Below are 15,548 nucleotides of genomic sequence, written 5' to 3' on the forward strand. Positions count from 1 at the left end.
TAGTCTGTTCAACCTGAGTCTTCCACATACGTTTTGTACAGCCTCTCTCAGCTTTGTTGTTGCTTTTAGCACCAAATTTTTAATTCATGTTGATTTCTACATATGTGCACGTCACCGTATGATTATTATTACTGATACATCAAACTATGGTTGATCCCACATTTTATATGTTCGTGATCTGAAGATGGTTGTTGCTTAAAACCGAAACTTGCTAGTTGACATATTTCAATTGTTTTAAGTAAATTCTATCCTTAGTATTTCTGTAAGATTTTAATCAACCAGCATTGTTTCCATGAAGGATCACTGCCTGAAACCTGTCACCTCTGCGTGTCAGGCACGTCCCGACCTGTCACAGCCAACTCCACCTTCAGCCACAGTGGTTGCTCACCTCGGCCACTATAACCTTAATATTCTTGCAATATTTCATCAGATCGGCAGGAAAAATGTTACCTTCGAATCCTTTCCAATTTTCCTGTATTTTCTTTCCTTACTTACCGTTACGATTCACTGACTTCTTTGTGAACAAAACTAACTTCATTTAAACCTGCGATGCGGTAACTTTTAAGGCATCTTGTGGTGTCACCGCTAGACACCACACTTGCTAGGTGGTAACTTAAATCGGCCGCGGTCCTGTAGTACATGTCGGACCCGCGTGTCGCCACTGTGTATTCGCAAACGTAGCGCCACCACAGGGCAGGTCACAAGACACGGACTTGACCTCGCCCCAGTTGTACGGACGACATAGCTTGCGACCACACGTATCACGTCTTCCTCTCATTTGCCGAGAGACATATTAAATAGCCTTCAGCTAGTCCATCGCTACTACCTAGCAAGGCGCCATGTGTATCATTGCTAATTGCTTACTACTATGCAAGAGATGTATTTCAACAAGAAGAACATTATTAAAAGTTAAGTAGATGACAATCTCTCTTCTTTTCTTTATAGTTTTTCATCCAGTCTCCTGTTTCAGAATTTACGCCCGTCTGCGTTAGTTTCGCGTGCACCTAGCCACTCATTGTGTCGAGACCTTAGGGAATCGACACAACAATATTTTGGCGCCGAGGAGTGGTGCCGCGCCCACGTTGCAGTCTTTGTGTTATACTTGCTCTACTTTGCTTGTGTCATGGCTTCGCCGCATTCTCCAGATGTACTGTCCGAATTTTTTCGCTTGCAGAATCAGCAGACGCAGGCGTTATTGGAAGCCCTTGGACAGCTCGTCCAGGGTCAACGTGCGCTGCAAACCGATGCGGCGGCAGCCGCTTCATCGCTACCGCAGCCACACAACGCTGTCGCACCGCCATTTCGGCCCTTTGAGGCCCATAACGAGAGCTGGACTGAGTGGGCCGATCAGTTCCGGTTCCACCTCACAGCTTATGGAATTCAAGGTAAAGAGCGGCAGCCGTTTTTGCTTTCTTGTGTCGGTGTGTCTACCTACCGGGTGATAGTGAAATTGTTTCCCCGACGCGACGTAGCAACTCTGACCTACGAGGAAATTTTGTCTGCTTTAGATGCCTATTTCAAAGAAACAGTAAATGTAGTTGCCAAACGGTATACGTTTTTTCGTACAAAACGTACGGCCGGTCAGACTAACAGGGAGTGGGTAGCAACTTTGCAAGGCCTTACTAGAGACTGCGCGTTTGCCTGTGAATGTGGCCTCCCATATTCAGATACTATGGTGCGTGATGCAATTGCACATAACGTTTCTGATGTTCGCATAAGGGAACAGATTTTGAAACTAGTTAATCCCTCCCTGCAACAAGTGATAGACATATTGGACAGGCAAGACACACTTGACTTTGCTCAGGAATCTTTTGAAACTTCGCCAGCAGTGTGTCACATTAATCGGCCCGCCGGGCCCGCTGCACGGGACGCTAAGCGGCCCTCGCGCCCGACTTCGCTGCGGCCGCCTAGCTTGCAACCACGTGCGCCGCGTAAGCAAGCAAATGCAGTGAAATCTTGCCCGCGGTGTGCAACTAGACATTCGCGTGACAATTGCCCGTCACGCCAAGCTATTTGCTTTTACTGTCAAAAGAAAGGACATGTACAAAGTGTTTGCCAGAAAAAGTTACGATCAGACAATCACACAAATTCCAGGCCCTTTGCTTCGCGCCGGAATCGAACCCAGGACAATCAGGCTCGTGGCCCTTCGCCCATGGACATTCATGTAGTTCATTCCCACCCGTCCAGTGACACTTTAGCTAACAGTGACTGTGTTCGTCCCACCCAAAGTGTGCGTCGACGTCGCCGGAAATCCCGTAAAGTTGCAAGTGCTTCTGGACCTGTATCAGTTCAAATTGCACGAGACAGTCGCTCTTGTCGTCAACAAGACAATAAACTTTTTGTGGACTTAGACTTTGCAGGAAAAGTGATACCATTCCAGCTCGATACCGGAGCTGCAGTTTCCTTGCTCAATCACGACACGTACAAACAACTGGGCGCCCCGCCATTGCGTGCCGCAAATGTTACGTTAACTAGTTACTCAGGACAGCATATACCTGTGTTAGGACAGTGCAGCCTTCTTGCAACATACAAGGGACAGACAAAACTTGTGTCATTTTATGTTCTTCGTTCCTCTAGTGCCGTGAACTTGTTTGGTTTAGATTTGTTTCAATTGTTTAATTTGTCTATAGTGAATCAGGTCCTATCAGTGAATCAGACTGTGCCTTCCGCCAGTGTTTCTAGTCTTTGTGAAGAATTTGCAGACATTTTTGCACCGGGCCTTGGTTGCGCTAAGAACTATGAAGCGCATTTGGAACTGACAGATAACGCGCAACCGAAATTTTTCAGAGCGCGCAATGTTCCCCACGCATTGCGTGATGAGGTCGCACGAACATTGGCCGAATTAGAATCTCAAGGTGTAATTGAACGTGTGCAGGCTTCTCTCTGGGCCTCACCCTTAGTAATTTTGCCAAAACCTTCCGGAAAATTGAGACTTTGTGTGGACTTCAAGGCAACTGTGAATCCACAACTTGTGACTGCTACTTTTCCTTTGCCCCGCCCGGAAGATCTTTTTGACAAACTGTGCCCGGGAAAAAATTTTTCAAAATTGGACCTAGCAGATGCGTACTTGCAAATACCTGTGGACGAAGAATCCCAGCGCGTCTTAGTGGTAAACACGCATCTTGGCTTGTATCGCTTCAAAAGACTGCCATTCGGGTGTGCATCCGCCCCTGCTTTATTTCAGCAATATTTACAAACTATTTGTGCGTCGGTCCCTACTGCTGCGAACTATCTGGACGATATTGTGATCTCAGGAAAGACAGAAGCAGAACATTTGCAAAATCTCCGAACATTATTTCAGGTATTGCGACAAAATGGTCTTCGCTTGAGGAAGGACAAATGTGTGTTCTTTGCTCGGGACTTACCGTACCTGGGCCATGTCCTTAACGCCCAAGGTATACATCCGAGTCCAGAGCACCTTCGTGCCATTCAGGACTTGCCGTCACCGCAGAACTTAAAACAGCTACAGAGTGTGCTGGGTAAGGTAAATTATTATCATCGGTTTGTGCGCAATGCTTCTTCTATTTCAGCTCCGCTTCATCGCTTACGCCGTAAAGGTGTTCCGTTCGTCTGGACAACGGAATGCGAACGCGCCTTTCGCCAGTTGAATTCGGCGTTACTTTCAAATACTTGCCTTACGCCATTCGATCCCCGGAAACCCCTTTTGTTGATGGTAGATGCCTCGGATTTCGGGATCGGTGCTGTGCTTGCGCACAAGGATGGCTCGCATGATCGCCCTATTGCCTTTGCGTCCAAATTGCTCTCATCTGCGCAAAGAAATTATTCCCAAATAGAGAAGGAAGCTTTGGCTCTTGTGTTTGGTGTAACAAAGTTTCACGATTTCTTGTATGGTCGTCACTTTACAATCATCACGGACCACAAACCTTTGACATCACTTTTTCATCCGAACAAGCCTGTACCTCCACGTACAGCGCAGAAATTCATTCGCTGGTCGCTTTTTCTCTCGCAGTACCGCTACGATATCTTGTATCGGTCCACTGCTAAGCACGGAAACGCTGATGCGTTGTCCCGTTTGCCTGTTGCTGAGGATAAAGCATTCGATTCTTCCGAACTTGCTTGCATGTTCATTGATTCGGAAGCCGATGACGTGGTCGCATCGTTTCCGATTGATTTTCGTCGTGTAGCTACAGCCACAGCTGCTGACCCTGTCCTTGCTCCCGTTTTGCGTTTTGTTGCTACGCAATGGCCCTTGTCAAAGTCACGGATCGAGGATCCTTTGGTTCGCCGTTTTTTTGCTCACAAGGAGAGACTTTTTGTCCGACGTGGTGTTTTGTTGTTGCGTTCCGATAATGATCAATCCCGAGTCGTAGTCCCACGTTCGTTACAGTCCTCTGTCTTACGGCTTCTTCACCACGGACATTGGGGTATAGTGCGAACGAAACAACTTGCTCGACAGCACTGTACTTGGTTCGGAATCGATGCTGCGATTGCGAATATGTGCTCCTCTTGCGTGGCGTGTGCCGAACAACAATCCGCACCGCCGCGGAAATTCTTTGCTTGGCCGAAAGCCACTTCCCCTTGGCAACGATTGCACATCGATTTTGCTGGGCCGTTCTGGAATGCTCGATGGTTGGTTGTGGTCGATGCTTTCAGTAATTTTCCTTTTGTTGTCCGGATGTCTTCCACGACGTCTTCTGCCACAATCCAAGCCTTGTCTGCTATCTTTTGCATTGAGGGTCTTCCGCAGACTATTGTTTCCGACAATGGCCCACAATTCATGTCCGCAGAATTTCAGTCATTCTGCACGGCCAATGGTATTCAACATCTGACATCCGCGCCGTTTTCGCCTCAGTCCAACGGTGCCGCTGAACGATTGGTCCGGACTTTCAAGTCGCAGATGTTGAAGTTGAAAGAGTCGCATTCTCGGGAGGACGCTTTGTTGCTCTTTTTGTCCTCATATCGCTCTCAGCCCCGCGATGGTCGCTCGCCGGCTGAGTTGCTCCATGGTCGTCCTCATCGAACTCTGATGTCTTTGCTGCATCCGCCACATCAGGTTCCTGTGCAGCGGCAGTCTCCTGCTTTTGCTCCTGGCGACGTTGTCTATTATCGCAACTATCGCGGTTCACAGCGTTGGCTCGCAGGGCGCATTCTTCGCTGCCTCGGCCGCGCGATGTATTTGGTTTTGGGGGCCTCTGGTGAGGTGCGTCGGCATCTCAATCAGCTGCGCCTCTGTCGTCGCCTGGGTTCTGCCGCTCCCCGTCTGCTTTCAGCGACGGAGCCGTCCGGTCAGCGCCCTGGGGACCCATCTACTGGCTCGCCTCATCCCCAGGTGTTACCGACGATGCCTTCCATTTTGCCTCATGGCGTCGCGCCGCCGCAGCCGCCGCCGGCGCCGCCAGCAGCGGACGCTTCGCTGCCGCCGCCTCGCGCCTCCCTGGGTCACGCGTCGCCGCTTGCTTCCCGTGGCCAGCCGTCCTCCGCCATGGACCTCTTGCCCGCTCCGGACCCGATGTCGTCTTCGCCCGTCGGGTGCTCCGCCCACATGGAGGTCGACCCTTCTGTCTCATTACGTGCGCATACACCTCATGTTGACGTGCACCCTGGACTAGGTTTGCAGGCGTTTCCTAGCTCCCCTCGGACCGAATGGCCGGGTGCGGGTGGCACAGCCTCGCCTGTTGTTAGGCTCCCCACCTCATCGCATACGTCAACATGGGGTCCTCCCCACGGCGGGCGGAAGCCTTATCTCACGACCGTTCGCCGATTTGCGGGGGAGGAATGTGGTGTCACCGCTAGACACCACACTTGCTAGGTGGTAACTTAAATCGGCCGCGGTCCTGTAGTACATGTCGGACCCGCGTGTCGCCACTGTGTATTCGCAAACGTAGCGCCACCACAGGGCAGGTCACAAGACACGGACTTGACCTCGCCCCAGTTGTACGGACGACATAGCTTGCGACCACACGTATCACGTCTTCCTCTCATTTGCCGAGAGACATATTAAATAGCCTTCAGCTAGTCCATCGCTACTACCTAGCAAGGCGCCATGTGTATCATTGCTAATTGCTTACTACTATGCAAGAGATGTATTTCAACAAGAAGAACATTATTAAAAGTTAAGTAGATGACAATCTCTCTTCTTTTCTTTATAGTTTTTCATCCAGTCTCCTGTTTCAGAATTTACGCCCGTCTGCGTTAGTTTCGCGTGCACCTAGCCACTCATTGTGTCGAGACCTTAGGGAATCGACACAACACATCTATTGATCCAAGGCACGCATTCAACACACCCTTACTCGGTATCTACTTAAATTAGAACTAGGGAAGAAAGAGGAGGAGGTCTTGGTATTTCTAGAACAGGTTGATGTTATCACAATCATGTAGGGCAGAATCCCAAACAGGAAATGATGTTCTCTGATAAGGGATCAGAGAAATGGTCTAGCGACAATGTGTTTCCCTGGCAATCTAATTGTTACGGGACAGAATCCCGGTTGGACCACGGAGTTTTTTCAGTCTGCGTTTTAATCCCGTAGTCACCTTTCAAGTCGCCAGTATCGTGGCTCAGATTCCCACTTAAACTGAAATCTCCTTTCTTCGGTTGGGTAAGACTTGCAGCAAGCTATTGAGCCACTCGAAATTATTACTTATTATCGTACTCAGCCCATTGTATTCAGACAGAGTCAAATCATTGAAATGAATAACAATGGAAATTGCAGAGTGGGTTATAGTCTGATGCCTGTATTGTAAGATGAAAGAATAGAGGAAGCAATAGCGAATTATTCAAATTTGGAAGGAGATAAAAGTAGAATAGTAAGTAGAATAGTAATTATAAAAGTTGTAACGAATTGAAGAGATATAAGAATGCAAAAATTAGACAGGTGTAACAAATGTAAAGAATTCATTATCATTGAGGAAAAAATGGAATAACATAGGGAGCTGAAGATATTTCTTGTATCTATAAGTACTGGAGTCAGATTTTTTGACAAAGAATGTGGATATAAAAGAAAGGAATGAAAACTCAGTATTTGGACACTGGAAACATTGGAGACAATTCTGTTTCAGGATGAAGCGTGAGAGGGCTTTCTTAATCCAGAAACATGTTTCACTGCATATGTGACGTCTCCAGTGCCACTTTTTGTGACTATGGAAATTTCGGGATAAACGGGAAAGACAATAAATCTGTCACTGCGAAAACATTTGACGAAGCTAATCAGAAGGAATGCCAAGGAAAAATATTACGAACGTGGGGCTTTGAGATATATAAAGGTAGAATTTATCGAATATAAGGAGGGAAAGGGTGAATGATATAAAACTGAAAGAAAAAGAAAGAGATGGTTTCAGGGTTAAGGAAAACATTGGGGATAACAGTTTTAGTAACAGTGATGAGAAGACAAATGAAAGTAATGTTCCATGTGAAGATGCCAATCAACATCAGGCAATTTTTTGTAACAACGCCAACTGAAAATCAAAAGTGGAAGTGAATACGGTGAATTCTGAGAAACGATGTGCTCTGGAAAATGGTGTTAACCTTAAACCGCAGAAATGCAGCGAACTCAATATTTAAAAAAAGTAATATTATGAATATAACAAGGTTAAGCGAAGTGTGGAATCCGAGATTCGGATAGAAGTAAATGGTAGTAGAATGACTTAATTAAGATAAGTCTCACGGAACTAAAAATTTCGCATAGGACATTATTTTTGGCTTGTACTACTATTATCTTTCTTAATTCACCATGACCGCGATTTCGACCTCTTATACCATTCTCAAGTGATAGCTCGCTATGAAGTTGGTCACGCATTATTCGTATTAAGAGGACACTGTCCTCATAACATTAATATTGAAACAGTCCATGAGAAAGAGATTTTTCTTCATTCTTCTAAAAGTACTTAGAAGATTAATCTTCTTTCTTATTAAATCCTAATACAGTTTAGTTGTGGAATCGTGATGGTAGGACTTAAAATGCTCTCCTGTGTTGATAATTGCCTTCAGTAACCAATTTCTGCATCACTGTTGAGTAACAGCAAGCCAAAACATAGACAGGCGTCTGTAAATAAAGGTGACGCCAATTTATTTGAGCTTTTTGATTGGTTTGGAGGAAGAGAGTTGAGTTACAGGAAAGAATTCTCCAAGTGAGCCTTTCTGCTGGGATAAAACGCAAGAAAAAATCTGACGGTAAAAAACTTAGAAAATATCAATCATGAATTAAAGAGAGTCCGCTTTCTTGGGACTATGCAAATTTTTTTGTTTAATCACCAAACATATCTCGCTACAGTTATTGTATCTTCAGTGGTTTTCTTTTATTGTCTCTGCTATATAGTTTTTGGACATGGCTGCGCTTCAGTGAGAAATACAAGCTAACACTAGCAAAATACAGGTTTAGTAAACCATGACCATGGTTTCGACGGCTTTAAAACAGTCTTCTTCAGAAGATGTAGGACGTAAAATCACATTATCTATAGCCAAAGTGGAAGACATTGGCTTTATCTAGTACATGTCATTCACTAAATTACCATGTAAATACATTAGGTAAGCGTTGTAGCCGTCTGCTGTAGGGCTTCATCTTAAAACTTATTAATTTTTTTTTAATGTCATGTATTTGATGCAGGGTACACTAAAATGTACGAGTAGTATGCCACTTGAACCATCTGTATAAAAGTGACATGCAAATATAAAACGTGGCATCAGACCCTATAGAGGGTCAATATGTCACTAGCTCTGAACATGACATATTGACGCACTAATGGGTCTGATGCCACGTTTTATATTTGCATGTCAGTTTTATACAAATCTTTCAAGTGGCATACAATATATTCAGATGTCCTGCGTCAAATATCTGATACAAAAAAAAAATTAAGCAAAGCCCTACAGCAGAGGCTACTACATTTATGTGTCGTATTTACGTAGTGGTTAAGTGGGTGACATGTAGTAGACAGAGTCAACGACTCCCACTTTCACTGTAGATAACGTGATTTCATGTTTTAGATCTTCTGAAGAAGACGGTTTTAAAACCGCCAAAACCACTGTCAATGCTTAACAAAACTGTATTTTGCAAGTGGTTGGCTGTTGTTTCTAATGCACTGAAGCTCGTTTCTGATATATTTGTATGCTAATATTATGTAGGTTAGGAACACGTTGAAATCAGATTCTTTATTGTTTAGATTAAATACGCGCTTTTCTCCATTGTGTGTCTCCTATGGCAGCCACAAGGCACACACACAGAACAACAAAAAAGTTAACGTCAACATTTTGCTAACCTACATAACGTTTTTATCTGCATATTTCAAAAATAATAAACGAAAAAATCCACTGTAGACGTCGCAACTGGAGCGAAACATGTTTCGGACTAAGCAAAGCAGAACAAAAATAGTGTTCCACCAAGAAGACGAATCCTCTTTAATTCATTATTATCTTCTACGAACGTTGGAGCAAAACTTAAAATTCCTTTATGCCACAAAAAATTTCTTTAAAACGCAGTAACTTCGGCTGATGTATAGCTAAACCTCAACGATGGTTGTGAAATTTTCGTTGTCTTTGGGCAACTACCAAGCTGTCTAACTCACAGAATTTCCTGATTCTAGAAATTTCACTCTTTTGACTACAGGAGAACGTTCATGTTAGATTAACCCGCGTGCAGTAAGTGCACCATATGTTAGACTGGATTAGTTAGGATTTGTCGCCGGATTAGGTTTTTGCAGGCACCTCAATAATTCCTCGAGTGTGTAAGATCAAGTTGTACTTTACTGGAAACTGCACGGTAGAAATATAGAGGGATTTACGCAATGTAATCTTAGTGAGATTCATTAGTATAGCTTTAAATGTTGTATCTCAGATTATTTACCACGGCGCGACAGAGAAGTTGCTCATTTACACAAAGAACATTTAGTTTTCAGTTGTCACTCACCAACCAGACGATTTTCTTACAGCAGAAAGGAGATAAGCGATGGACGTGATGTCTGTACTCACCTGCGAAAACACAAAAATCTTAGTTAACCACTGGTTTCTACTGCACGTGATGGACAAAAAGGCAAAAGAGATCTTATGTAACCATGTCACCAAGTAAACTTATTCAAAAGGTACTTACTATTTTAATTTTACACCTATATTCAACATGGGAAAATTTCTCCCTCGTTTATTATCAAGCAGGTCACGGTGAACTAATTTTGAAACGTTTCCCAAATTCATTCTCACTTTTTCGGAATCCATAACATTGTGTCTGTTGGATCATTATCCTGCGCTTTTCCAACAGTTCGGATTACGTTTAAGTGACAGACGAAGAATCGCAACTATCACTTTGTTATCATGTATTGAATTTATGCACTTTTTCAGTGGCAATAACACCCTCGATAATTAACAGTTTCACCTGCTACTGGTAATTAAGAAAGTTTTTATTGTGAAGGAAAATGTGCATTGATTTCAAGCGTAAAATGTTTTGTTTTACTTGATGACAACTTCGATGACACTGCCGAAAAGCCAAATAGCTTTCCAACAATTCTACCTAATCAAATTATATCTATGTATAGTTTCAACGAGTTAGTAAACTGCCTATGTAAGTGGTAGAAGAGCATTACCCCCAAAATGTAGAAACCTAGGTGGAGGTGCATCTCTTCCAAAATATAGAAGCCTAAGTTCGAGCGTCGTTTGACACAAATCTATTTCACACAATGTTAGTGTAGCTACGAGTATCTCTGAAATCTGCCATTCACTGTAACATAGTAATCCCTTTATTATATTCTCCATCTGGTGGGTTACAGTTATGCGCGGTAACGGAAACTCTCTATGATAATTGTAAATAATAATTCGGCTCTGAATTGCAAATTTTTCAATAATTTTCGAAGACAACTAGAACGTTTATGGGGAAATCATGAGCTAAATACGTTCAGTGGTTCTTTAATACAAAGAGTAGACATGTTTGAGTACTTTGGAACATGGCTCTCTGAAGAACAGAGACTACACATGGAGAAAAAATTCGCATTGAGAACGCCCGTAATGACTTCATAATATTTAAGAAAATTCTTAAAAATACAGACCTAAACTTAAATCTTAAGAGTTCGATTTGTAAAATGCTACATCTGCCCTGTACTTCTGCACGACTGTGAAGAACGGACACTGAAGCTGACAACAGCAAGAAATATCGAGGTCTTTGAAATGTCCATCTACCCCAGAATCCTTAAAATACCGTGGACAACAAGAGTAACTGACGCCAAAATACTGCGAAGAACACACACACGGCAATGGACAGGATTACCAGTTGCAGATCAGGTAGTATATACAACAGTTAACAAAATAACGAAGCATCGCTTGTTTCATCGTCAGAATTCATTAATGGATAAGTAGGAGAAGAAGAAAATACATTTTAAATTATCTTTAAATTTGTATGAACTTGCGTTTAACAGAATAAATATTTTTGAACATTTACGATATGTTCAAAGATTGTAACAAGCAATTATGTAATGTGTACCTAACACTTGAGACTCATACCTTGAGTATTTATTGAGTCTAGTTTATGTTAATGAATTATCTGTTGTACTGTCGCAAGATGCATATTTCCATATACATTTGCATAGGACACACGTATGAAATTTAAAAATACTGATACTCTTCCAACCGAAAAATGATACAACAATTTATTATAAAATTTTGGCAAGATTAGGTACATACATCATTCTCATAAAACGCGAAAAGTTTTATACAAGTCCATAGTTTTAGTTATTAGGAATTACAAATTTACTGACAAACCTATTCTCTAAACATATTGAAGCGCCACAGTTGCGCTAATTTGTAGGACGTATAACAGCAGCTATAGGTGATTAAAGAATTAAGTATTCACCACATATTAGCATATGTGACGTTTTTTCTTTCACTAATTATTTACAAAACTATTTACACAATCTAATGGAGATAATACTTTCAGAGCAGGAAAGTGTAACAAGATATTTTACAGATATTTATTTAAATTACCTTGATTGGTAGATACATTTATTGATATAAATTGTCGTTATCAACATTTCTCGTTTCATATAAAGCAGCATGATTACAAAATGACTACAATAAACGAGCTCTGTAAAATATTGTAAGTTTTACCGTCAGCACTGAAATGAGTCGCATTCGTGGTAACCTGCTAGAGTATATCACCATAGTGACAGGGATTACAGAATTTTGTGAGGTTCTTCAATAACAAAAGCAGTGTACAGCTTCGAATTACCGCTCAGTTTTTTTTCTCCTTCAGACCCATGGAGTGTGATTCCTGTCAACTAATTATCTAAACTGTAATTTTTCAGTTGGTGCACTTGCGAAATTTCGACTGAGGTCCAGAATACAGGTTGAAAATATCGCTTAATATGTACACACTGAGATTTTTAGTTTTCCTTGATGCGATTCTGTGTGATGGAGTCTCACTTTAGTTTCAAATAAGCCACAACACTTCTATCTTGTGAAGTATTTCAGTTGTCAATAGTACTTCGCGTTAAGCGCATGCGGGACAACAAAAGTGTGATGAACCTTACAATGAAATTTATATTTGATTAGGTACATGTATAACATCAAATCTCTGCTGAAACTTGGTTACCTCTGCCATTGAAGTGGTCGGAAACAGCACAAATAAGTTTTTAGGAATGTGAAGAGCATTATTATGCCGTGAAGGAGAGAACGCAATAATGGTCAGGGACTAGCGAGAAAGAAAAGATTACTGAGATTACTGAGTAAACTGTCGATAAATTCACAAAGCTCTAGGAAAATGAGAAAATTTGTCAGTAAATCCAAATCAGAAATTAAGAATCCATACGTAGGCGAAATTATTTAGTTTTTGTTTGCATCTGTCGCTGTCTTTGTCACCTACACAGCATTAGTAGGAGGGGAGTGTGACAATACTTTGAGGAATGGATTTGTTTTGTGTTAAGCCACGTCAAGCATGTGGGCACCTGAGCATGATGGATATCCCAGCATGCTTTCGCGCACGGCCTTTGAGTAGCAGCTGCAACTCATCGCTCAGCAAGGTAGGTCAAGCGTTTACCCATTCTGTGTTCTCGCATGCTGCGTCATTTGTCACTCCTACGACCATCCGTCTGCCTGTACGGTTCGTGGCGAAGATGAATTATCTCCTTGCGGTCATGGGTAGCACAGTTAGCTGCCGAAATGACTCTTTCTCAGCAAGCTTATCGCATTTGTTATGTGGTTGAACATGGTGCTTCACTCTCCAATATTGATCAGTTTAAACCAATTTGTCTTTTTACAGTGAGCAGGTATACATAATTAAGCATATACTACTAGTAGATCGTACATTTAATGCAAAATGCAAAGAAAATGCCTTCGAATTATATGGAAGTTGAAGTAAATATCCATTTCATCCAAACCATAAAAGTTGTCCTCCCATCTTCATGTAACAAAAATTTTTAAATTCTTGTTTAAAGAAAAGTGAATTTTGTTGCAGAAGGTAAAGGTGATTTTGTTCATAAAGCTCCCACTGAAGTCATCTACAATACATTATCATGTGTAGTTGCGATTAGCTATTGTAAAAATCAAAATGAGATGGACCAAGTACGTCTATGCTTGATCGAAGAATATAACATGCAGGATACCATTTGTGAGATACTTTTTATGTAGGTATAATGTATTATTCTGCCTAGTGCAGATTCGTGTTTTCGTATCAAGAATTTAAGATGCTGTATTCCCTGTGTTCAGTTTGTCCTTCAGTCTGCTGTAGCTCCATCCACTTTTATGTCATCCAGAGGTTGAATTCTTCTTCTTCCTCGTCCTGTATTTCCTTTGATCTTCGTTTCGACGACGCTGTCCATGAGCCCCTCGTGTCTGTGTTCCATCCAGTTAGTCTTCCTCTGAAGAATTATATCCGGAATAGTTTTCTTCTCTCCTATTCTTCTCAGTACATTGTCGCACATCAGTCCTGCTGGCCGTGGTGGCCGAGCGGTTCTAGGCGCTACAGTCTGGAACAGCGCGACCGCTACGGTTGCAGGTTCGAAACCTGCCTCGGGCATGGCTGTGTGTGATGTCCTTAAGTTAGTTACGTTTAAGTAGTTCTAAGTTCTAGGGGACTGATGACCTCAGAAGTTAAGTCCCATAGTGCTCAGAGCCATTTTTTTGAACACCAGTCCTCTTGATGTCCTCTATTCTTCTCCAGCAACGTATTTCAAAAATTTTCCAGGTTTCTTTTTCTCCATTTTTCTCATCTTTATCAACAAGCGTCCCAAGTACTTGAACTGCATCACATTCTCCAGTTCTCGATTGTGGACATTTACCCTCAAAGACTTCTCCCATTTGGATATGCTACTACTTTATTTTTTGGTCATGATGTTTGAATTCTTGAATAAGTTCGCTATTGTTCGGGGAACAAAAGCAATGTACATCTTCGAATTGCCTCTCAGTAATAAAAAACAGGATGATAACAAATTCACACACATACATTTTTGTTCATCTTTCTGTTCTTCTTGTGTTAATTTAGAGCACGTTTCTAATGTTGCGTAGATGTGTTTGTTTTGTAATCTTTTTATTGATAACGATTTCAATTTGGGTGTGGTCGCTGTAAGACATCAGTTTACGAAATGACAGGTATTTGTTTTGGGATAACAGAAACGTATGATTTGAGCATCGACAGCGACAGAAATTCTTTGCAGCAAATTATTGTGTTGCAGGTCAGTAACATTTTTTACCTGTGTTCCACTCGTTTTACAGTGCCGGAGGAGCTGCCTTTTGTAGGTCAGAAAAAAAGTGTTGCTTCTTTGCTTGGATGTGCTTTGTATAGGTGTTGGCGAATGGAACGGCTTCGCAGGTCGTTAATGAAACATTTCCGTTTACAATAGCATTTCATTCATATTGATACGGAAACAGGATTCCAGCAGCATTGAGGCTGTTACCTGTCTGTGACTCCGGTGGCTGCCAGCCGGTTAGCAGCTCCTTGGCACGCTGACCAACTCGTGGTCGGGGCGTACCATACTGGGGAGGATGGAGTTGAACATCAACATCCAGTTGAAGACTTAAGCGATGATGAAGGCCCTCAGTTACCAGTGTATAGAAAGAGAGAGACAAGGCAAGTCCTAGCCCAGGCTCAGAGATGCAAGGCACCAGGAAAGTGGTCGCCAGCGGCAGATATTCACCGTCAGGCGACGCACAGGTGCGAAGTCTCCAAGTTGTCTGCGTATGCGTCTCAGCTCAGGCGGATGACTACTGCTACCGCAGGCGAACGCCTTCGAAGATGACTGGGTGGTTCTCGTGGCACTGCAGTGGCCTCCATTTCGAACTCAGCAGCTGTTGACTGTGGCCTGCATCCTATAAGGGCAGACCTAATGGCCAGTACAAGGAACAACGGCTATTGTACAGCGCTGCAATCGTTCGGAAACTGCCAACGTAAGGTTTCCTCGTAACCCCCCTCAGATACGCACAGTCATTTGGAAGAACCAGAGTATAGCGCTGTCTCGCAGTCACGTTTTGTTTGGTTTTGAGATCCGTTGATCTAATGTCAAATCTCATTTCATGTAATTATTACAGATTTACACAACAAACTATGGCGTCTAGGCGGGTACAGCAGCCAATCAGTGACCAACATACACGCCCTGAATTAAAACTTTCTCTTCCGTTTTTACTG

Source organism: Schistocerca nitens, chromosome 1 (assembly GCF_023898315.1).
Source record: "Schistocerca nitens isolate TAMUIC-IGC-003100 chromosome 1, iqSchNite1.1, whole genome shotgun sequence".
NCBI lineage: Eukaryota > Metazoa > Arthropoda > Insecta > Orthoptera > Acrididae > Schistocerca > Schistocerca nitens.